Source organism: Bubalus kerabau, chromosome 22 (assembly GCF_029407905.1).
Source record: "Bubalus kerabau isolate K-KA32 ecotype Philippines breed swamp buffalo chromosome 22, PCC_UOA_SB_1v2, whole genome shotgun sequence".
Taxonomy (NCBI): Eukaryota; Metazoa; Chordata; class Mammalia; order Artiodactyla; family Bovidae; genus Bubalus; species Bubalus kerabau.
Genome location: NC_073645.1, coordinates 5,642,083 through 5,668,129, shown reverse-complemented (window position 1 = coordinate 5,668,129; position 26,047 = coordinate 5,642,083). Strand labels below are relative to the sequence as shown.

General features: G+C 37.2%; 1 non-coding gene across 1 annotated transcript; it reads left to right on the top strand.

Annotated features, from left to right (window-relative positions):
* Positions 1–11,076: 11,076 nt before the first annotated feature.
* Positions 11,077–11,183, top strand: LOC129637151 (U6 spliceosomal RNA). Its single transcript, XR_008707361.1, has one exon. It is a non-coding gene; the product is annotated as a U6 spliceosomal RNA (small nuclear RNA).
* Positions 11,184–26,047: the final 14,864 nt, after the last annotated feature.

Genomic DNA, 26,047 nt, shown 5'->3' with positions numbered 1-26,047 from the left:
CACAAAAAATATTTTAATATCCTAATTCCCAGTACCTTGTAATATGACCTTATTTGGAAATAAGGCCATTGCATATGAAATTAGTTAAATTAAGATGAGGTCATGCTGGAGTAAGATTGCCTCCTAACTTAATATGACTGGTGTCCTTGTAAGAGGAGGCAAAGAAACACAGAGTTAAAGTACATGAGGGGGAAAAGCCATGTGACAGTGGAGGCAAAAATTACTTTTCGTATCACTAATTTTTGGCATAGTGCCTGACAGAATTTCAATACCACATTTTCTTTCCTACAATTTCTGCTATGGAAGAACATTTAAAAACTGCTTCCATAAGGGTCAGTGTGAAGGTTTACAGCTTTTTGTTTTCCAGACTGAAACGTCTCAGTTGTATTTACCTTGTCAATAATCAACACAAGTACATAAACTCAGTGTTCACGGGAGCTTACTGCTTCATGGCGTTTATACAATTTGTAGAATCTAATTGATATTTGTGTTATTTTTCTTTATTTATACTTTACAGTAACCTTTGCTTTTCAGTTTCTATTTTGGGTTTTGTTTTCCCAGAAATTCCCTCATATTACTGGATAATGTTAGTAGGTAACATTTATCAGTTCCTAAATCAAGTAACAATGATGAAAGAGGAAGTGAATTAGTTAAACAGTGTCATATCAGCATCTATTTTGGAATGACATCTTATAAAAACTTCCTTAAAATTGTCATCTATTCTCTTATTTCCCTCAAAATGTCAAATGTGAAATTAGAACTTTCCACATTTAAGTAAAGGCATAATTGAAAACATTGATTTATTTCCATTTGATCACAGCATAATAGTAAGTCCTCCCATGCTTTAACTGAGTAGTCCTTTGATGAAAGGCACACTCCATATATAGTTTGGCAGCACACATTCTTTAAATCAGCCAATATGCTGTACAAAGCAAAGAAGCAAGATATGGGGTGCATCTAGAAGGAAAATTATAGTTCACAGACTTCTTTGCTAACATTTTAAAAGTATAATTAACATGAAATTTAAAAATCACCTATTTTAAATTTACAATTGAATGAGTTTTGACTACTGCATATACCTGTGATGTAGAACTTCAAAGAATATAGTATGACACAAACAATTTTGAAAAATGAGACCAAACTTGGAAGGCTTAAGCTATCTTAGTACACTGTTTATTATAAAGGTACAATAATTAAGACTTCATGCTAATGACTTAAGAAGAGTGCATAAACTAATGCACTAGAATAAAATCTAAGAATTAGAATTATACATATGGAATCATTCATATTTTTTACAAAGATAAAAAGAGAAATCAAAGAGTAAACAATAACCTTTTCAACAAGTAGGGATGAAAAAATGTATATCATATGAAAACTAAACAACAAAAGCAAAAAACCCACCTATTTAGACTCAGAGCTCACGCCACATTAAAAAGCTAACTCTAAGTGGGTCATAGACCTAAGTGACAGAATTAAAAACTGTAAAAACCTGGAAGAAAAAATGTAAATGCAATGACTTTGAGTTAAGAAAGTGTTTCATAAAAATAAAAGCATGAAAGAAAAATTGATTAACTCTACTTTTTAAAAAAAAGACATGTTAAGAAAATAAAGTGACTACCCATATACGCATAGAAAATGATTACCACACATAGAGGTCTTATTTACAGATATATAAAGAACACTTTCAATTCCATGATAAGAAAAATAGAATTTTTTATTTAAAAGGCAATGAATTTAAATGAGTCATTCACCAAAAATTACATGTGGACTGGAAATATGTAGGTGAAAATATTTTTAACATCTCTAATCATTAGAAAAATGGCTATAAAATCTACAATGGGACATCGCTATAATGGCTAAAATTTAACAGACTCAAAATGCCAAATATTGGCAAGGATATTTAGTGATGGAAACTTCCATACATTGCTTTTGGGAACCGAGAGTGGTATAGCCACTTTGGACTTCCCTGGTGGCTCAGAAGTGAAGAATCTGCCTGCCAATGCAGGAACACAGGAGACATGGTTTTGACACCCTGGGCCAGAAAGATCCCCTAGAGGAGAAAATGGCAAGCCATGCCAGTATTCTTCCCTGGGAAATCTCATAGACATTGGATCCTGGTGACTGCAACCCATGAGGTCGCAAAGAATCAGACAGGACTGAGTGACTGAGCACAGGGTACAGGCACAGCCACTTCGGAACATAATTTTGCAGTTTCTTATAATGGCAAATATACACTGACTTCTTATCCTATCCACTCTCCCATCAAGAAGATATGACAGATACATAAATATCAATATAATTTTATTAATAAAAGCCCAAAACATGAAATAATGCAAATATCCATCAGATAGTGAATGCACTGATACATGAAACAAAAGAGATGCATCTCCAAAACGTTACGCTAAGTGAAGAAATCCAGGTATAGCTACTAAATACAGCTTTGGTTGCATTTATGTAAATTTTAAGAAGGGTGAAACTGAAGTAATAGAAACCAAGAACCAGAAGGAGAGAACTGACTGAAAGGGGATTACGAAACTCTTTGGAATGACAGAAAAGTTCTACACTTAATCTAAAACAATTAAAAATATGAAAATAAAACATATTTTCATTCATATGTATATTTCTGCTATTTCCCTCATTTGTATAAAACTAAATTTTCACCTGGTATCATGTTCATTCTGTCTGAAGGACTTCCTTTAAAATTCTTTATTGTTGATCCACTGAAAAAAATTCTTTCCACTTTTCTATTTCTGAATTATGTGAGTCTTCATTTTTGAAAACAGGAAAATGATTTCCTTTTCTTTCAATACTTAAAAGACAAAGTCTTTTGTATTTGTGGGTTTACAATTTTCATAATATTGCATAGTTCTATGGTCATTATCTCTTTATTTTTTCCTTTTTTTAAATTTTTATTTATTTATTTATTTTTATTTTACAATATTGTATTGGTTTTGCCATACATCAACATGCATCCGCCATGGGTGTACATGTGTTCCCAATCCTGAACCCCCCTCCCACCTCCCTCCTCATACCACAATGGAGTATTACTCAGTCATTATCTCTTTAAATGATTTTTCTTCACCTCCATCTCTACCCCTTTCCTTAGAACTCAACTACAGAGATATTAAAACACTTGCTGCTTTCCTGAGGCTCACTGATACTCTCTTCATTTTTTCTTACTATTTTTTCTATCTTTGTTTTATTTTGAATAGTGTCTAATGTTATAGCTGCAAGTTTCATGTTTTTAAAAAAATTTTAAACTAATTTGTTTTTAATCCTATACAATGTATATTCATTAAGTGTAAGTCACTCAATCATGTCCAGCTCTTTGTGGCCCCATGGACTTCTCCAGGCCAGAATACTGGAGTGGGTAGCCATTCCCTTCTCCAGGGATCTTCAAAGGTGGTGCATTTTTCATTTCTATCTGAATTGTTTTCATATCCTGCAGCTCTTTCATCATATTAATGCTTTTATCTCTCGTCTTGAATATGTGAAGTATATTTATAAAACCATTTCAATATCTTTATTTTAAAAATTTATCGGCTCTGGGCTTTCTAGTTCTGATTGACCTTTTTCCTGGTTATGTTATATTTTCTGCTTCTTGCATACCTGGACATGTTTGATGGCATGACAGTATGAATTTCAAGTTTTGTGGAGTTTTTTAAAATTTAATTTTATTTGGGTCCTCTTCTGGGATATAGTTCAGTTCATTGGATTATTCTGATCCTGTGAATTCTTGTTTTTAACTTTCAACTTGATTAGTTGTGGACTAAATTATATCAGAGTGGTACTAGAACAGTCTTTATTCTATGGCTAATTTGGTATTTTCTTAAGGACTCTACCAGTCTATAAAACTTTCTGAGAGATGCTACAAAATAACTCTCACAAACTAGGTGGCTTAAAACAACAGAGATATAGTTCCTCACAATTCTGGAGGCTAAAATTAAAGAATCAGGTGTCATAAGGGCTATAGTTTCATAATTGCTGGCAATCCCTACCATTCCTTAGCATTCAGCTACAAACTCCGATATCTCCCTTCATTGTCCCATGGAAGTTTTTCCCTCAGTGTGTCTCTGTCCTCACAGGAGATTCTCTTCTTTATGTGTGTTTGTCTCTGTGTCTCTTCTCTTCTTATAAGGACACCAATCCAGTATAACTTCATTTTATATCTTAATAAATCTAAAAAGACCCCATGTCCAAGTAAGTTCACTTTCACAGAAACAGAGGTTAGGGCTTCAGCAGAAATTTCTGAGGTATACAATTCACTCCACAGCACAGCTGTTCCATATCTAGGAGGGCTTTGCATTATAATCAATGGGATATCAGCAAATTTTGAGTGTACTTGATATACAAAGATTAACTATTCCTTTCTCTGATTCTTTCCTGGCATTGGTAGTTTCCTGAAACCACTGCATAGATAGTATTCAGCTAATATCATCAGAGAATCCCTCTGCAACCACCAGAGTTCTTTGTGTGCCACTTCCTTCCCTTTCTTTCTGCTCCCCCCACCACACCCCATGGGGATGGTCTTGATTCCTGTCTCCTGTAAAATGTCACGAACCTCCATCCATAATTCATCAGGCACTCTATCTATCAGATCTAGTCCCTTAAATCTATTTCTCATTCCACTGTATAATCATAAGAGATTTGATTTAGGTCATACCTGAATGGTCTAGTGGTTTTCCCTACCTTCTTCAATTTAAGTCTGAATCTGGCAATAAGGAGTTAATGATCTGAGCCACAGTCAGCTCCTGGTCTTGGTTTAGTTGATTGTATAGAGCTTCTCCATCTTTGGCTGCAAAGAATATAATCAATCTGATTTTGGTGCTGACCATCTGGTGATGTCCATGTGTAGAGTCTTCTCTTGTGTTGTTGGAAGAGGGTGTTTGCTATGACCAGTGCGTTTTCTTGGCAAAATTTTATTAGCTTTTGCCCTGCTTCATTCCATATTCCAAGGCCAAATTTGCCTGTTACTCCAGGTGTTTCTTGACTTCCTACTTTTGCATTCCAGTCCCCTATAATGAAAAGGACATCTTTTTTGGGTGTTAGTTCTAAAAGGTCCATGGAAAAGAAATGCAAAAAAGCTAAATGGCTGTCTTAGGAGGCCTTACAAATAGCTGTAAAAAGAAGAGAAGTGAAAAGCAAAGGAGAAAAGGAAAGATATAAACATCTGAATGCAGAGTTCCAAAGAATAGCAAGAAGAGATAAGAAAGCCTTCCGCAGCAGTCAATTCAAAGAAATAGAGGAAAACAACATAATGGGAAAGACTAGAGATCTCTTCAGGAAAATTAGGGATAACAAGGGAACATTTCATGCAAAGATGGGCTCGATAAAGGACAGTAATGGTAGGGACCTAACAGAACAGAAGATACTAAGAAGAGGTGGAAAGAATACACAGAAGAACTGTACAAAAAAGATCTTCACCACCAAGATAATCACGATGGTGTGACCATTCACCTAGAGCCAGACATCTAGAATGTGAAGTCAAGTGGGCCTTAGAAAGCATCACTACGGACAAAGCTAGTGGAGGTGATGGAATTCCAGTGGAGCTATTTCAAATCCTGAAAGATGATGCTGTGAAAGTTCTACACTCAATATGCCAGCAAATCTGGAAAACTCAGCAGTGGCCACAGGACTGGAAAAGGTCAGTTTCATTCCAATCCCAAAGAAAGGCAATGCCAAAGAATGCTTAAACTATGCACAACTGCACTCATCTCACATGCTAGTAAAGTAATGCTCAAAATTCTCCAAGCCAGGCTTCAGCAATACGTGAACTGTGAACTTCCTGATGTTCAAGCTGGTTTTAGAAAAGGCAGAGGAACCAGAGATCAAATTTCCATCATCTGCTGGATCATGGAAAAAGCAAGAGAGTTCCAGAAAAACTGGAACTCTATTTCTGCTTTATTGACTATGCCAAAGGCTTTGACTGTGTGGATCACATTAAACTGGGGAAAATTCTGAAAGAGATGGGAATACCAGACCACCTGACTTGCCTCTTGAGAAACCTATACGCAGGTCAGGAAGCAGCAGTTAGAACTGGACATGGAACAACAGACTGGATCCAAATAGGAAAAGGAGTATGTCATGGCTGTATATTGTCACCCTGATTACTTAACTTATATGCAGAATACATCATACGAAACACTGGGCTGGAAGAAGCACAAGCTGGAATCAAGACTGCCAGGAGAAATATCAATAGCTTCAGATATGCAGATGACACCACCCTTATGGCAGAAAGTGAAGACGAACTAAAAAGCCTCTTGATGAAAGTGAAAGAGGACAGTGAAAAAGTTGGCTCAAAGCTCAACATTCAGAAAACGAAGGCCATGGCATCTGGTCCCATCACTTCATGGGAAATAGATGGGGAAACAGTGGAAACAGTGTCAGACATTATTTTGGGGGGCTCCAAAATCACTGCAGATGGTGACTGCAGCCATGAAATTAAAAGAAGCTTACTCCTTAGAAGGAAAGTTATGACCAACCTGCTGCTAAGTCACTTCAGTCCTGTCCAACTCTGTGCAACCCCTTAGATGGCAGCCCACCAGGCTCCCCCATCCCTGGGATTCTCCAGGCAAGAACACTGGAGTGGGCTGCCATTCCTTCTCCAATGCATGAAAGTGAAAAGTGCAAGTGAAGTCGCTCAGTCATGTCCGACTCTTAGCGACCCCATGGACTGCTGCCTACCAGGCTCCTCCGTCCTTGGGATTTACCAGGAAAGAGTTCTGGAGTGGGGTGCCATTGCCTTTTCCAATGACCAATCTAGATAACATATTGAAAATCAGAGAAATCACTTCCAACAAAGGTCCGTCTAGTCAAGGCTATGTTTTCTCCAGTGGTCATGTATGGATGTGAGAGTTGGACTATAAAGAAAGCTGAGTGCCAAAGAATTGATGCTTTTGAACTGTGGTGTTGGAGAAGACTCTTGAGAGTCCCTTGTACTGCAAGGAGATCCAACCAGTCCATTCTGAAGGAGATCAGCCCTGGGACTTCTTTGGAAGGAATGATGCTAAAGCTGAAACTCCAGTATTTTGGCCACCTCATGTGAAGAGTTGACTCATTGGAAAAGACTCTGATGCTGGGAGGGACTGGGGGCAGGAGGAGAAGGGGACGACAGAGGATGAGATGGCTGGATGGCATCACTGACTCGATGGACATGAGTCTGAGTGAACTCCGGGAGTTGTTGATGAACAGGGAGGCCTGGCGTGCTGTGATTCATGGGGTCACAAAGAGTCCGACACCACTGAGTGGCTGAACTGAACTTAACTGAACTTCTTCCCTGTCTCATAAATTCCAACTGCTTTGACTTCTGGAACTTCAGTCTCTACTTCTCCAACTCAGTGCGATTTCCATGTTCTATTTGGGTCCTCATTTTGCCTAATACAGTCTAGAATTCTTTTCCAAACAGTAGCCTGGAACACTCGAAGAAATCTATTCACTTCTCAATAACTGTCCTTTACTTCCTATTTGCCTCTTCCTATCGGACACAGTGCATCTCTGCCCATCCTCTCCATCCCGAGACCCTCACCTAAGCCCATCACAAACAAAAAGTCGTATAACACACTCTTCAGGAGCTAACTGCGCCCTTTGCCTTCTTGGGAAACCCCACACTCCACTCACCTGTATTAGACTTTGGCCTCAGTACATCGGCATCTCACATGACACTCAAAGGAGCACATGTCCTGATGGAGGAGCCTAGGTGAAGAGTCTAGATCCCCAGCAGACTACTGGCAACTCAGCTGGGTCAGAAACAGAAATTAATGACTTGAGGCTGCTGTTAGGAGGAGAGGCGACCATGGCCTCCCACACAAATCCTAGATACCTCTCAGCAGCCAGGAGAAACAACTGGACCAAGGGTGTGCAGTGGAATGGCACAGTCCGGGGTGTCCTGGCCTTGGACTTCACCTTGGACTTCGCTAATAAAAAATTGGGACTCCACTGTCCTGGCCTGAAAAGCTAAAGATTTGGGTCCTAGGCATGACCCATTCACTTTCCTGCTCCGGAAAATGGCCACTGGTCTGGCAGCTACACGGCCTATTCTCACCTCTCCAGGCACGTCTGAGGGGGCTCTGCCGCACTAAGACTCTGCAGGTCGGGGAAAACTTCCATGAGGATCGGGGTTTGTTTTATGGGTGGTGTGAACCAGACTCCTTACAGGTGAGTCTTGGAGGAAGGCCTCTGGAACTTATGGACGTTTTTCACCTCAGTTCAGTTCAGTTCAGGCGCTCAGTCGTGTCCGACTCTTTGCGACCTCATGAAACGCAGCATTCCAGGCCTCCCTGTCCATCACCAACTCCTGGAGTTCACTCAGACTCACGTCCATCGAGTCAGTGATGCCATCCAGCCATCTCATCCTCTGTCGTCCCCTTCTTCTCTTGCCCCCAGTCCCTCCCAGCATCAGAGTCTTTTCCAATGAGTCAACTCTTCTCATGAGGTGGCCAAAGTACTGGAGCTTCAGCTTTAGCATCATTCCCTCCAAAGAAATCCAAGGACAGATCTCTTTCAGAATGGACTGGTTGGATCTCCTTGCAGTCCAAGGGACTCTCAAGAGTCTTTCCAACCCTACAGTTCAAAAGCATCAATTCTTTGGCGCTCAGCCTTCTTCACAGTCCAAATCTCACATCCATACATGACCACAGGAAAAACCATAGCCTTGACTAGATGGACCTTTGTTGGCAAAGTAATGTCTCTGCTTTTGAATATGCTATCTAGGTTGGTCATAACTTTCCTTCCAAGGAATAAGTGTCTTTTAATCTCATGGCTGCAGTCACCATTTGCAGTGATTTTGGAGCCCAGAAAAATAAAGTCTGACACTGTTTCCACTGTTTCCCCATCTATTTCCCATGAAGTGATGGGACCGGATGCCATGATCTTCATTTTCCAAATGTGGAGCTTTAAGCCAACTTTTTCACTCTCCACTAACACTTTCATCAAGAGGCTTTTGAGTTCCTCTTCACTTTCTGCCATAAGGGTGGTGTCATCTGCATATCTGAGGCTATTGATATTTCTCCTGGCAGTCTTGATTCCAGCTTGTGCTTCTTCCAATCCAGTGCTTCTCCTGATGTACTCTGCATATAAGTTAAATAAGCAGGGTGACAATATACAGCCTTGGTATACTCCTTTTCCTATTTGGAACCAGTCTGTTGTTCCATGTCTGGTTCTAACTGTTGCTTCCTGACCTGCATACAGATTTCTCAAGAGGCAGGTCAGGTGGTCTGGTATGCCCATCTCTTTCAGAATTTTCCCCACTTTATTGTGATCCACACAGTCAAAGCCTTTGGCATAGTCAATAAAGCAGAAATAGATGTTTTTCTCTGGAACTCTCTTGCTTTTTCCATGATCCAGCAGATGTTGGCAATTTGATCTCTGGTTCCTCTGCCTTTACTAAAACCAGCTTGAACATCTGGAAGTTCACGGTTCACATATTGCTGAAGCCTGGCTTGGAGAATTTTGAGCATTACTTTACTAGCGTGTGAGATGATTGCAGTTGTGCGGTAGTTTGAGCATTCCTTGGCATTGCCTTTCTTTGAGATTGGAATGAAAACTGACCTTTTCCAGTCCTGTGGCCACTGCTGAGTTTTCCAGATTTGCTGGCATATTGAGTGTAGAACTTTCACAGCATCATCTTTCAGGATTTGAAATAGCTCCACTGGAATTCTATCACCTCCACTAGCTTTGTCCGTAGTGATGCTTTCTAAGGCCCACTTGACTTCACATTCCAGGATGTCTGGCTCTAGATCAGTGATCACACCATTGTGATTATCTTAGTGGTGAAGATCTTTTTTGTACAGTTCTGTATATTCCTGCCACCTCTTCTTAATATCTTCTGCTTCTGTTAGGTCCATACCATTTCTGTCCTTTTTCGAGTCCATCTTTGCATGAAATTTTCCCTTGGTATCTCTAATTTTCTTGAAGAGATCTCTAGTCTTTCCCATTGTGCTGTTTTCCTCTATTTCTTTGCATTGATCGTTGAGGAAGGCTTTCTTATCTCTTCTTACTATTCTTTGGAACTCTGCATTCAGATGTTTATATCTTTCCTTTTCTCCTTTGCTTTTCACTTCACTTCTTTTTACAGCTATATGTAAGACCTCCCCAGACAGCCATTTTTCTTTTTTGCATTTCTTTTCCATGGGGATGGTCTTGATCTCTGTCTCCTGTACAATGTCACGAACCTCATTCCATAATTCATCAGGCACTCTATCTATCAGATCTAGTTTCTTAAATCTATTTCTCACTTCCACTGTATAATCATAAGGGATTTGATTTAGGCCATACCTGTATGGTCTAGTGGTTTTCCCTACTTTCTTCATTTTAAGTCTGAATTTGGTAATCAGGAGTTCATGATCTGAGCCACAGTCAGCTCCTGGTCTTGTTTTTCTTCACTGTATAGAGCTTCTCCATCTTTGGCTGCAAAGAATATAATCAGTCTGATTTCAGTGTTGACCATCTGGTGATGTCCATGTGTAGAGTCTTCTCTTGTGTTGTTGGAAGAGGGTGTTTGCTATCACCAGTGCAGTTTCTTGGCAAAACTCTATTAGTCTTTGCCTTGATTCATTCTGCATTCCAAGGCCAAATTTGCCTGTTGCTGCTGCTGCTGCTAAGTCGCTTCAGTCGTGTCCGACTCTATATGACCCCATAGAGGGCAGCCCACCAGGCTCCCCCGTCCCTGGAATTCTTCAGGCAAGAACACTGGAGTGGGTTGCCATTGCCTTCCCCAAATTTGCCTGTTACTCCTCCCCTTATTTGGCGTGCACCTAGAATTCCCCAAATCTCGTGAGATCCAGCGTCCTTTGGGATGAATGATTGTGAAGCAGCTCATAGCACCTGGTTCTTCTGGAATTCTCTGAGCTCCTGATGGCTCTGTGCATCTAAGCCCATCTTCATCCCACCCCTCCATCAGGACACATAATTAACCCTCCCCACAACCCAAAGCCACACAGCACACCTTGTGGGCTCTAACTGAGCTCTGTTTGCCTTCCTGGAAAACCTACACGCCACTCACCTGGACCAGGACTGACCTCTGCCTGTGGTCAGTGGGTGTCCTTATTAGTGCTCAAAAGAAACATTTCAACATTTCCTGTGTTTACTTCAGCAGCACAAATGCTAAAATTGGAAGGATACAGAAAAGATTAGCATGACTTCTGTGCAAGGATGACACACGTATTCATTAAATGTTCCTTTTTTTTGGGGGGGGGTGGGTAAGGCAGTGAAACTGTTCTATAAAACTAAAATGTTGGATACATGTCATTATATGTTTGTTCACTCCTACAGAAAATGCAAGACCAAAAGTGAACGCTAATGTACAATATGAACTTTGGATGACAATGATGTGTCAATGTACAGGTCATCAGTTACAACAAATGTACCACTGTGATGAGGAATGATGGAGAATAAAGGGAAGCTTCTGTATTGGGGCACAGGCATATATGGTTAATCTCTGGACCTTCTGCTCATATTGCTGTAAACAAAAGTAAAAAATCAAGTCTATTTTTTTTTTTTAAGAGAACATTTCCTGATGGAGGGGCTCAGTGGGGGGAAAAATTATAGCTGTAAAAACTGTCTCGAAATTGTTATTTCCTTTTCTCTTTTTTTCTTGTTTACTAACTGGTTAAGGCAGGAGGGCATTTCTGTTATTTTTCCAGAACCATAAATACAAGTCATAAGAGCATATTTGAAGACTGAGATTTTTTCTATTGCTTTATATAATTATTACTAAACTTATACTTCCATTTTGAATTGTCAGTACAAGGAAATCTTTTCTGTGTCTTGGTTTTATGACTTCTTTTAATATTTGCTGTATATATGTTTCCTGAAAATATTTCTTATACAAATATATCCATATTTCTTGTGTTCTATGCTGAAATTAAGTGAAAAACTATTTTATAACTACTTAGTAAAAATATTAATGAGAGAAGGTGGTGTTGCCGTATGCTGACATACTACACTAAACAATTTCTTATCAATAAAATTCTTTATCCAAGTATATTTAACATAATAAAATTGACTAAGCTAATTAGAAATGTTCATATTCACCAGTAGCAAAATGCTAGTAGCACCCCTTATCTCTAGGAGATAAATTCAATGAATCTCCTGCCATGTTAGCATATAAACATAATACTGGCAATGAATATAATAGGCCTTAGATATGTCATACATATGTGACTGAGCAATATGTGTTATAGGATGTTGTTTAGTCACTAAGTTGTGTCTGAATCTTTGTGACCCCATGAACTGTAGGCCACCAGGCTCCTCTATCCGTAGGATTTTCCAGGCAAGAATATTGAAGTGGGTTTCATTTACTTCTCTAAGGGTGTTACAGGATAAGCTAATAATAAATATATGATCCCATAAATTGATAATAGTGACATGCCTATCTGTAAGCACATAGTGTATGATTGTTACTTTTCTAAAACCTTAGAAATTACTTCGCTGAAAAGATTTTTAACCCAATAAGACAGATTTGATAACATCCAATATAAACTTGCATTTTTTTTTTTTTTTTCACAAATAAAGCAGAGAGCCTGTAGGATACTGGTTTACTTTCACTTTATATACAGTGCTAATAAACTTGGATATTTGGTTTTCCAGACCTTCCAAATAAAACAAGATAGCTCACTAAAATGGCAGGGGAATTGAAGAATTAAAAAGTGATATTTTAAATTAAGAGAATAGACTAAAATTCTACATAACTTTGACCCAACAATCCCTACGACTATAATGTGAATCCACATTACTCACATTATTCTCTAAAGTGTCACTTATTTTTATTACTGTTATAGCAGAATATTACAAAAGTATATATTTCTTTGACAAAGAGTCATAAAATAACAATAAATGTAACATGGCATTGCCATTATACCCATCTGAAAAAATCAACAATGGCTTTGTCCATTCCTAGACAAGTTGAAATAACTTCTGGCACAAAAGAAAATAACATTTTGTCTAAAAATTTACATGTGTGTCACTAAGTGGGAATTTCAGGAAAATATAAAAATACACATATGTTTTCACATGAGCAATGTTTTGGAGAAGAAATAGCTAGATTTAAATTTTCATATTAGTAGATGGCTAAACTGATACAATTTTCACAAGCTCCTTAATAACAAAAGATCTACAAACTATTAATTTCTTCACATCAATAAAAATGTATAAAGCAATAAATCATATCCTAAGCTTGTTATCTATCATTAATTGATTAAAACATCTGTTTCTAAATTCAAATTGAATTTCTAAACTGGATTTATTGAATAAATCATTTTGCCAATAGAGAAACTGTCCTGTAAATATCATACCCCATGTTTAACATTGGTTAGCTTTATTATTTCCTTGACATTCCCCACATTTTAAATAGAAAAATTTTAACGATACATATTATTTCACAATTTCTGGTGCTCTTATCCAATCTGCTTTTAAAAATTCACAGTAATGCAAAACTGATGAATTGAGACATTTTGTTGGCTGATCTGGTATTTTTAGATACTGAACCTGCTTTCACTGACAGCTTATAGCAAAATGGCTGAAAACTTTCTAGCTATAATGTTTTGAATTTACTTTTAGTGTTATCTTTGTTCTTGTACTAATATATTGAACTAATACACTATTGCCAATGCAAGAGATGCAGGTTTGATGCCTGAGTCAGGGGAGATCCCCTGGAGTAGTAAATGGCAACCGCCAGTATTCTTGCCTGGAAAATTCCATGGACAGAGGAGCCTGGTGAGCTACAATCCATGGGGTCACAAAGAGTCAGACATGACTGAGCATGCACTTTTCTCCTTTTACCATTCAGAAAGTAGCTATTAGATATGAAGTTTATAAATTACACATAACAAAAGCAAACCCAAACTTTATAAGACAAATGAGAAATACAGAAAATTTTGTTCAATTAATTCCAGATTTATTGGAATTTACTACCAAAAAAAAAATCACTATAGATTACACTTGTTGCACCTTTTCTTTATACTGAAGGAAAACAAATCAATTATTTTATTCCTCTATAATTTCACATAGTTCAATAAACTTACTTAAAAACTTACTTTAAAAACTTTCCTTCCAAATGAAAAGGTTACAGAAATTGTAGTAGTACAAAGGGATTGTACAAACTGTTGGTATTTAGTTTTCTGCAGCTAATCATCCTGATATAAAATGTAACCAGAAAATATCTGTAAACTTTCACAAGACTGGGATTTACATTGTGGCTGTACATGTGAGCACTATGGCAAAAATAATTTCCAGTCTATGTGTTTCATGTCTTACCAAGTGATTTTTAACAATAATATATTATTTAACCTTGTACTTTGTAAGCTTCACTATCCAGCATTATAGAATTCATTTTCCATCCCAAATGGTTTCTTGTGTGTGTTCGTGCATGCTCAGTCATGTCTGACTCTTCTAAAATTTAAAACTTAAGGTTATTTAATAACTTAAGCATCATATTTCAAGAAACAGAAGATGATGAACCACAGGATAGGTAACACCTGATTCCTATGGGTAGTGCTTTGGAGTGGCCTGTCCATCCCTCTTCCATTGGAGTTAGATCAAGTAAATCAAGACTCCATGGAAATAAATAGGATTAATGTGATGTGTAAAGAAACAGCCACTTCTCCATCTCATACACAGTGAACAAAAATTACAGTGGTTGCTTTAAGACAATAAGAGACCACAAGGGAAGAAAAAAGATTGAATGAGAAGAATAAAGATAATAAGTATAATATAATTTTTATAAGTATTGATTGTAAAATGTAAGGATGTTGCAGCAAACAGCTAAATTGAGATGTTTAGAGTCTATGTTTAATTTTTTAAAAAGTGATTGGGATAGAATTGTGGTTGCTATTTAAGTGATTTCCTCACCTTGTTTTATTTACTGAGACCTAGTTCTCTTTTTTTTCTTCACCAGGGAACTCAGGAGGTAAATCCTGATGATAATTCAGACTCTGTTAGACTATTCCGATTCTCTTTACAATATGGTATAATAAAAGTGGTATAATAAAAGTCAAGATAGAGAAGCCATCTAAATTAAACAGTTTTCGAAGTGATTTTGTGAATCATATTACAGATGTTTATATTACTGCTTTCCATGTATTAGAGTCATACCAATGATTCATCATTCCCTTAAAGACCTGATTCAGAGGTGGTCTCTTCTGTGGAGACTCTCACATGCTTCCTTCCCCTTGAGGAGAAATACTGCCGTATATTATGTAGCCCATTTGTATACTAAGCAGTGACCCTCAAAAATGTCTATGTCCCAAATCATCTCAGTGGGTTCAGTGTAATCAAAAGGGTACTTCTGAGAAAGATGCAGACGTCAAAAATGGGTAGAACGTATGACAAAGAAAGAAAACTATTGAAGTGATAGAAGAATAGGTCATAGCCAAAAGAATGCAGAAGGTCTCTAATTGCTGAAAAGCATAGCCTGCAGAAGGAATGCAGTCATACCAATACCTTGATTCTAAAATTCCAATATCCACAAATAGAATAAATATGTATTCAGTAAAGCTACTAGTTTGTGGTTAATGTGTTAGAGCAGCAATAGGAAATGAATCAGTTCAGTTCAGTTCAGTCGCTCAGTCGTGTCCGACTCTTTGCGACCCTATGAATCACAGCACACCAGGCCTCCCTGTCCACCACCAACTCCCGGAGTTCACAGACTCACATCCTTCGAGTCAGTGATGCCATCCAGCCATCTCATCCTCTGTCGTCCCCTTCTCCTCCTGCCCCCAGTCCCTCCCAGCATCAGAGTCTTTTCCAATGAGTCAACTCTTCACATGAGGTGGCCAAAGTACTGGAGTTTCAGCTTTAGCATCATTCCTTCCAAAGAAATCCGAGGGCTGATCTCCTTCAGAATGGACTGATTGGATCTCCTTGCAGTCCAAGGGACTCTCAAGAGTCTTCTCCAACACCACAGTTCAAAAGCATCAGTTCTTCGGCGCTCAGCTTTCTTCACAGTCCAACTCTCACATCCATACATGACCACTGGAAAAACTATAGCTTTGATTAGACGGACCTTTGTTGGCAATGTAATGTCTCTGCTTTTCAGTATGTTATAGGAAAAGGAGTTTGTCAAGGCTGTATATTGTCACCCTGCTTATTTAACTTCTACGCAGAGTACACTATGAGAAACACTGGGTTGGAAGAAGCACAAGCTGGAATCAAGATTGCCGGGAGAAATATCAATAACCTCAGCTATGCAGATGACACCACCCTTATGTCAGAAAGTGAAAAGGAACTAAAAAGCCTCTTGATGAAGGTGAAAGAGGAGAGTGAAACAGTTGGCTTAAAGCTCAACATTCAGAAAACGAAGATCATGGCATCTGGTCCCATCACTTCATGGGAAATAGATGGAGAAACAGTGGAAACAGTGTCAGACTTTATTTTTCTGGGCTCCAAAATCACTGCAGATGATGACTGCAACCATGAAATTAAAAGATGCTAACTCCTTGGAAGAAAAGTTATGACCTTCTCCTAGCATTGCTTTTACTGAAAATCCCATTGTTTTGAATTGTTTTGTTTCCATTTTCATTCGCTTTTATGTATATTTTGATTTTTTTTTATTTCTTCTGTGACTTGTTGGTTATTCAGAAGTGTGTGGTTTAGCCTCCATGTATGTATTTTTAATAGGTTTTTTTTTTTTTTTTTTTTTCCCTGTAGCTGACATCTAATCTTACCACATTGTGATAAAAAAAGATGCTTGGAATGATTTCCGTTGTATTTTTTGTTTGTTTGTTTTTTAATTTACCAAGGCTAGATTTATGGCCCAGAATGTGACCTATTCTAGAGAAGGTTCCCTGTGCCCTTGAGAAAAAAGGAGAAATTCATTGTTTTGTGTGGAAATGTCCTCAGATCAGATCAGTCTCTCAGTCATGTCCGACTCTTTGCGACCCCATGAATCCAGTACGCCAGGCCTCCCTGTCCAGCACCAACTCCCAGAGTTCACTCAGACTCACGTCCATTGAGTCAGTGATGCCATCCAGCCATCTCATCCTCTGTCGTCCCCTTCTCCTCCTGCCCCCAGTCTCTCCCAGCATCAGAGTCTTTTCCAATGAGTCAACACTTCGCATGAGGTGGCCAAAGTACTGGAGTTTCAGCTTTAGCATCATTCCTTCCAAAGAAATCCCAGGGCTGATCTCCTTCAGAACGGACTGGTTGGATCTCCTTGCAGGCCAAGTGACTCTCAAGAGTCTTCTCCAACACCACAGTTCAAAAGCATCAATTCTTCAGTGCTCAGCCTTCTTCACAGTCCAACTCTCACATCTATACATGACCACAGAAAAAACCATAGCCTTGACTAGATGAACCTTTGTTGGCAAAGTAATGTTTCTGCTTTTGAATATGCTATCTAGATTGGTCATAACTTTCCTTCCAAGGAGTAAGCATCTTTTAATTTCATGGCTGCAGTCACCATCCACAGTGATTTTGGAGCCCAGAAAAATAAAGTCTGACACTATTTCTACTGTTTCCCCATCTATTTCCCATGATGTGATGGGAACGGATGCCATGATCTTCGTTTTCTGAATGTTGAGCTTTAAGGCAACTTTTTCACTCTCCACTTTCACTTTCATCAAGAGGCTTTTGAGTTCTTCTTCACTTTCTGCCATAAGGGTGGTGTCATCTGCATCTCTGAGGTTATTGATATTTCTCCCAGCAACCTTGATTCCAGCTTGTGTTTCTTCCAGTCCAGCATTTCTCATGATGTTCTCTGCATATAAGTTAAATAAACAGGGTGACAATATACAGCCTTGATGAACTCCTTTTCCTATTTGGAACCAGTCTGTTGTTCCATGTCTGGTTCTAACTATTTCTTCCTGACCTACATACAGATTTCTTAAGAAGCAGGTCAGGTGGTCTGGTATTCCCATCTCTTTCAGAATTTTCCACAGTTTATGGTGATGCACAGTCAAAGGCTTTGGCATAGTCAATAAAGCAGAAATAGATGTTTTTTCTGGAACTCTCTTGCTTTTTCCATCATCCAGCAGATGTTGGCAATTTGATCTCTGGTTCCTCTGCCTTTTCTAAAACCAGCTTGAACATCAGGAAGTTCATGGTTCATATATTGCTGAAGCCTGGCTTGGAGAATTTTGAGCATTACTTTACTAGTGTGTTAGATGAGTGCAATTGTGTGATAGTTTGAGCATTCTTTGACATTGCCTTTCTTTAGGATTGGAATGAAAACTGATCTTTTCCAGTCCTGTGGCCACTGCTGAGTTTTCCAGATTCACTGGCATATTGAGTGCAGCACTTTCACAGCATCATCTTTCAGGGTTTGGAATAGCTCCACTGGAAGTCTATCACCTCCACTAGCTTTGTTCGTAGTGATGCTTTCTAAGGCCCACTTGACTTCACATTCCAGGATGTCTGGCTCTAGGTCAGTGATCACACCATCGTGATTATCTGGGACGTGAAGATCATTTTTGCACAGTTCTTCTGTGTATTCTTGCCACCTCTTCTTAATATCTTCTGCTTCTGTTAGGTCCATACCATTTCTGTCCTTTATCGAGCCCATCTTTGCATGAAATGTTCCTTAGATATCTCTGATTTTCTTGAAGAGAGCTCTAGTCTTTTCCATTCTGTTGTTTTCCTCTATTTCTTTGCATTGATCGCTGAAGAAGTCTTTCTTATCTCTTCTTGCTATTCTTTGGAACTCTGCATTCAGATGTTTATATCTTTCCTTTTCTCCTTTGTGTTTCGCTTCTCTTCTTTTCACAGCTATTTGTAAGGCCTCCCCAGACAGCCATTTGCTTTTCTGCATTTCTTTTCCATGGGGATGGTTCTGATCCCTGTCCCCTGTACAATGTCATGAACTTCATTCCATAGTTCATCAGGCCCTCTATCTATCAGATCTAGGCCCTTAAATCTATTTCTCACTTCCACTGTATAATCATAAGGGATTTGATTTAGATTATACCTGAACGATCTAGTGGTTTTACCTACTTTCTTCAATTTCAGTCTGAATTTGGCAATAAGCAGTTCATGGTCTGAGCCACAGTCAGCTCCCAGTCTTGGTTTTGCTGACTGTGTAGAGCTTCTCCATCTTTGGCTGCAAAGAATATAATGAATCTGATTTCGGTGTTGACCATCTGGTGATGTCCATGTGTAGAGTCTTCTCTTGTGTTGTTGGAAGAGGGTGTTTGCTATGACCAGTGTATTTTCTTGGCAAACTCTATTAGTCTTTGCCCTGCTTCATTCCGTATTCCAAGGTCAAATTTGCCTGTTACTCCAGGTGTTTCTTGACTTCCTACTTTTGCATTCCAGTGCCCTATAATGATAAGGACATCTTTTTTGGGTGTTAGTTCTAAAAGGTCTTGTAGGTCTTCATAGAACCGTTCAACTTCAGCTTCTTCAGCATTACTGGTTGGGGCATAGACTTGGATTACTGTGATATTTGAATGGTTTGCCTTGGAAACAGAGATCATTCTGTCATTTTTGAGATTGTATCCAAGTTCTGCATTTTAGACTCTTTTGTTGACCATGATGGCTACTTCATTTCTTCTCAGGGATTCCTGCCCACAGTAGTAGATATAATGGTTATCTGAGTTAAATTCATCCATTCCAATCCATTTGAGTTCGCTGATCCCTAGAATGTCAACATTCACTCTTGCCATCTCTTGTTTGACCACTTCCAATGTGCCTTGATTCATGGACCTGACATTCCAGGTTCCTATGCAATATTGCTCTTTACAGCATCAGACCTTGCTTCTATCACCAGTCACATCCACAGCTGGGTATTCTTTTTGCTTTGGCTCCATCCCTTCATTCTTTCTGGAGTTATTTCTCCACTGATCTCCAGTAGCATATTGGGCACCATCCTAAAAATATCAGTTAGGTCTAACTGGTCCATTGTATCATTTTAAGTTTGTGTTTCCTCGCTAATTTTCTGTTTAGTTGATCTATCCATAGGTGTGAGTGGGGTATTAAAGTTTTGCACTATTATTGTGTTACTGTTAATGAAAATTAGTAGTAGATTGAGTTTATAAAGTCATATTTATGAATATATGGAACAACATATTTAAATCCCTTATTGTAGAACTCAAGACAATGTAGTTCATGTTAATATGGCCAATGATGTATCATCCTTATTGTCAGTAAGCAGATATTCTATGAGTTTACAACTTCGAAGATTAATTTTTCTTTAGTTCTTCATAATTTAGAACAAGGATCAGAAAACTGTAGCACCCAGGCAGAATCCCACCTTCTTTCTGTTTTAGAAATAGAGTTTTATTGGAACACCACCATACTCATTTCTTTGCATATTTTCTGGCTGCACTGGCACTATCATGGCAAGTCTGAGTTGTTGTGTAGGAGCACATATAGTCTTTGGAATCCAAAATATTTACTTTCTGGTGCATTCAGAAAAAGTTGGAAAAATCCTGGCTTAAAGGGCAAAGGAGAGGCTTTTATATTACCAAATTCCCTACTAGTATTGGTAACAGGGAAGGGTGAAAAATCCCACAGTCTATTTGGGATTCTCTGGTGGCACAGACAGTAAAGATTATGCCTTTAATACAGGAGATTTGAGTTCAATCCTTGGGTTGGGGAGATCCCCTGGAGAAGGGAATGGCTACCCACTCCAATATTCTCACCTAGAGAATTCCATGGACAGAGGAGCCTGGTGACCTACAGACCATGAGGTCCCAAAGAGTTGCACACAACAGAGTGACTCACACAGCACATTTCTGAGGGGAGGGACCAGAAGACACATCTCTTTGAAAAATTATATTAACAGACCCAGAATAGAACTATACTGATAATCACTACCTTAATAAAAAGTTACTTCTCAAATGGATTGTCAAATTGTTTCCTTTTCAAGAGAAACAAATGTCGAAAAGAGTCAGTGTCAAAGTCCTTGTCATACGTAGTTGTTTTTCATTCTCATTTTTCTTTAAAAGCTGTGTATGAATAGGACTTTGACAGAGGTACATTTACCAAATAATATGAATGGGGGTGAAAAGTATATATTTTTAAAGAGAAAATGGTTCTGACAATTCAAGAAGAAAAATGCTTTAGAACTGCAACTGAAACAATTAAAACTGTTAAAGGGAAACTATTACTTTTTATGTTAATGTAGAGAAGCAGAGTTTCATATTTTCATTAAAGTCATTTCCCCTCTCCAAGTCCGTTATTAATATTTCTTACTTGTTATGGAAACAGTTTGTTGTAAATGAATTCTATGCTTCCTTTGAATTGAGTGTTTATATGTAGTTATATTTTCATTTTTCTCAGGTAAATATTCAGGAATTAAATGTTTACATTTTAAGGTGCTGCCAAACTGTTCTCCAAAATTATTAAAATATGATATATTCCCATCAGCATTGCATTAGTCTTCCAGTTCATCTTCTTGCTCATTAAAACTGGGTGTGATACATTTCTTAATTTTAGTGATTCCAATAGATATGTAAGTGCATTTTACTATGATTTTAGTTCATATTTTCTTAGTAAGAAATACGTTAAGCATCTTTTATATGCTGAGTTGCCATTCATATGTGCCATATATACTCAGTGAAATATTAACTATTTTGCTTATTTTTATTCTGTTTATTGCTTAATTTTGATAATATAGATGTAAGTTCTATATCATATATATGATTTTCAAACTATTTTTCTAGGCTTGTATAGTCTGTGGCTTATAGTTACATTGCTTAATAACATCTTCTATAAAGGAGTTTATAATTTTGACTAAGTACAATGTATCAATTTCTTCTTCTATGAGTCACATCTTTATTATTGATTCTAAGAAATGTTTGTCTTTTTCAAGGTCAGAAAAGACTTCTTGGCCTTCTTTTTAAAATATATTTCTTTAAATTTTACATTAATGAGTGTAATATAGTTTGAGTCACTTTTATTTAAAATGTGAGATGCATTAATGATAATTTATTGTGGTTTATCAATTTTTCCATGACTATTTTCCATACCAAATTTTTCCAACACAATTTTTTGAGATTAATTCTTTCTAATCTGAGTGAGTTTCCTTTGTCTAATATCAGTTGTCCATATATATGTGATTCTGTTTCTGAACACTTTGTTCTGTTCCATTCATCTGTTTGTCTATCTTTATATTACTTTATATTACTTGCACAATGTATTGATTATTGTAATCTTAAGGTCAGGTGTTGCCAAACTCTGATTTTCCTTTTCTTTATGTTAGTTTTGCTCATCTAGGTCTTTTGAATTTCCACTGGGATTATAGAATCAGTTTGTATATTTCTACCATAAAAATCATGATGTCCTTTGTGATGAAGTTGAATTTATTCAATTTTTGGAAAACAAGTATCTTTGCAAAATTTGTTCTTTCACAATATGTGGCCTTTGTCATCTTTAATTACTCTCAGGATATTTTGCACTCTCATTATTTACTTTGATAGGTTCTTCGTAACCGGGTGGCTAGCTTTGCAAACAATAATTGTATTTAAAAACATGACTTTCTAAATACACCTTCAACTTTGCAATTTTGAGTGAGATCAAGTTGCTAATTCAGTAATTTCCTTGATTGAGGAGAAAGGATTCTTCTGTAAAATGTCTCAAACAAATCCAACTAAAATGATACCAGGGAACAGAAATCTAAATTCTGTTTTATTGGGCTTTTACATAGGCAGTCTAGGGAGGTAATGGTAGAAAGTTTGGGTCATGATATAAAACACTTTTGAAAAAAAGTGGGAAGTCTAGAATTAACTTTGAAAGCAACAGGGTGTCAGTGAAGATTTCTTTATATTTCTTTGGACCTAATTAAATCTGTTTAAGTAGATCATGTAAAGTTTTCTCTCATGAATAAAAAATGAGATTTATCAACATCCAACCTTCTAATTTTATTTAAAAGTAAAAATATTTCAAAATATCACTATCATGCAAATATATAAAATAGTTATGTCTTTATTTAGCCACACTAGTAAGTTATAAGTAGTGGGGGAAATTATTTTATCTATTTTTATTCCCCAAATTACATAGCATATTGTCTTGTTCAGATAAGGTGTTCAATAATAAATGTTTGCAGCATTAAACTTTATGGCTTGATAATCATCAAAATATTGGTATTGAAAAAAATATGCTTTACTCAGAAATGAAGCTGAATCTAATTTACTTATTAAAAACAATTCTCAAGACATTGTTTTGAGTTTTTGAATTTTTTGCAGCCATCGGGGTAATAAATATAAAGAACAATTCTTACTACTTAGAATTTTCTAAAACTCATACCTGAGTGTTTTGTTTTCAATTGTTAGTACATTCAGAGCTCAGCAAGAAATCTTTGCACAGGGCACAACTAGAGTCAGACCTAGTCAGGTAAATCTAAAACACCCCGTTTTAGATTTACCTTACTATGCTATATTTTTAATTCATTTAGGATTCTTTGCATGTTTATGATTGTACTAGACCATTCCAAGTGTTTTTAACTGAAAGTACCAGATTACATGCTGTTAGAAAATAGTTTCTATATCACTGTATTCTGTTATCCCTAAAGGTATTTTTGGTATTTGTTCCATTTCCGTGCATTGTTTCTGTTAGTAGACTGGAACTATGATAACCCTGTACATCAAACTTTTTAGGGAAATTGGTAACTATTTTAAGTTAACATAATTCTTATTGCATTTTCAAATCTTCTTGTCCTCTTGGCTGTATTATACACAGGATAATGTAAGACCAAGGGACAAGGAGTTTACAAAAGCTAAGATCAAATATGATTACTTGACACATTCAGATGAAGCCTAATTATGAAGCATTAAAATAGTTTCCCACATGTAAATTACAAAGTCTTCTCGGAAATGTGTTGCTTCATTAACTTGCCTTATTACATAATTGTCATTATCAACTAATTAAATAAATAAAGCAAACCAAAAAAACTTTATTAAGCATCTTTTAGTATACAAAGTACTTTTCTGGGTAACTAGAGTAGACAGGTTTTCAAATATGTAGATAGATATACTTTCTTTTGTTGTAGTTTAACATTATTTTCAAATAATCATGGTTACATTTCTAAATCTTTTTATGTATGTTCACATTTTCTTGTGTTGAAAGCTTGGGTATCTGAGAGTGTTCAATGTATTTGTTGAAGATATGACATAGCCAAGAAAGTGAAAGGCACAGATTTTGTTTCCCTATTCATCTACTGTGGCCCAACACTATATTAACAGGTTCACAAGTGTGAATAAACCTCCTGAGAGGATACAGAAAGCATTTACCCAGTGCTGGGGTGCTTTAGAGCTTCCCTGGTGGCTCAACTGGTAAATAATCCATCCGCAATGTGGGAGACCTGGGTTCGATCCCTGGGTTGGGAAGATCCTCTGGAGAAGGGAAAGGCTACCCACTCCAGTATTCTGGCATGAAAAATCCCTATGGACTGTATAGTCCATGGGGGTCACAAAGGGTCAGACATGACTGAGCGACTCACTTTCACTTCACTTCACTTCAGGGTTCTCTATGGAAAGTACATGAAGTTGTCCATGTCCTTGAGGTGCCCACAGTTAATTTGACTCAGTGCTTGTCACTTGTTTGAATTTGTTGAATGGAACACTTAATTTGAGGTGACTCATTACTATTTGAATTAGGTGCCATCAGGTCCAATAGCCTTATTTTATAGATGATAAAACACTCTCAGTTACAGACAGGAATGGTGTCAGAAAAATGGGAGTGAAATTAATAGATCAGGGCAGTCTGCTAGACATTAACCTTCCAGCCTAAAATATAGGTCTGTGACCAACTTCCCATATCATACTTCCTTCTAAGTCTGAAATCAGTAGAAGGAATATTCATTGTACTTCTGGCAGCCAGCCCCACAGTGCCCAAACTGGGCCATTTGCAGTATAAATTAAAACACACACACAAACACACTCAATTCTTTACTTACTTAAAAATGAAACAGGTTATGGAAAATCAAATCTTAGTATACTATGTATGGTATAAGTAAATCCTACTATCAAAGAATAGCCTAGAAATTTTGAGGAAGACTGGAGGTTTTCTTTCAGGCCTAAATTCTAACAGAGTCATCTGGCAACTATAATGAGATCCCTATGAGAAGTACTGAGTGTTTACATGGCATTTAGCTTGAATTCAGTGAAAAATGAAACTTCTTGAAAGAAGCTTTATCTTTTGTCATTTTTGGAAGCCCAGTGGGTGATGAATTCTGAGAGGAACTCTTAGAGTAGCTGGCTGTTATGAGGATTTTCATACTGAGTTAACTTATTGCTATCATCTGCTTCCTAAACTCATTTGCAGTCACCATCTGTCAAGGGGAGGTTTTACATCTAACAGTAGGAAACATGCATCTGGACACCAGGTTTCTTATAGCTTTTACAGACATATATCACATACTTTTATAAAGAAGAAGAATTAGTTCTGTTTTAGCTGTAAAATTGTTTCAGAATATTTATTCTGTATTTCATTAATGCATATGCTTATATATATGTTTGTGTGTCTCTGTATATGTGCATGCACATGTGTGTGCCTATGATTTTATTTTTAGATGACACACCTTCTCCAGCCCATAATATATAATTTTTCATTGGTCTTGGGATATAGGTGTAATTATTATTATGTATTAATGAATATTGTAATATTCCTAAACCAAGTTCAGACTGTACACATCCCTTGTTTCCTCAGATAATTTAGTTACCATGATAGAGTCAAATTCCACACTTTAGTAATATTTTTTAGATCCTTATTCCACTTGGTTTTGCTTCTTCATCCTTCTTACTCATACATATTTGTAAAACTCCTAGAACATCTTATACTATATATTTCCTGAATAAACAATTCAGCATGTATATTTGGGATTGCACTATAATTCTAATGGTACAAAAGAGACATAGTCTGGTGTTCCAGCATGACTGTGCCATCCTGGGTAGATCTGAATTCATTAAAAATGATTTAACCATAAATCATACCTTAGAGCTTCCAATACAAACTTCCCTTTTTTAAGTTTAAATTATATATATATATATATATATATATATATATATAATTCAGAATATTCTACCCATGAAATTCTAATATATTTGTCTTCATATATTCTTAAATTTTCTATCTTTGTAGATGACTGACTTCAATGCCTGGAGTTTGAGAGAAGTTTCTT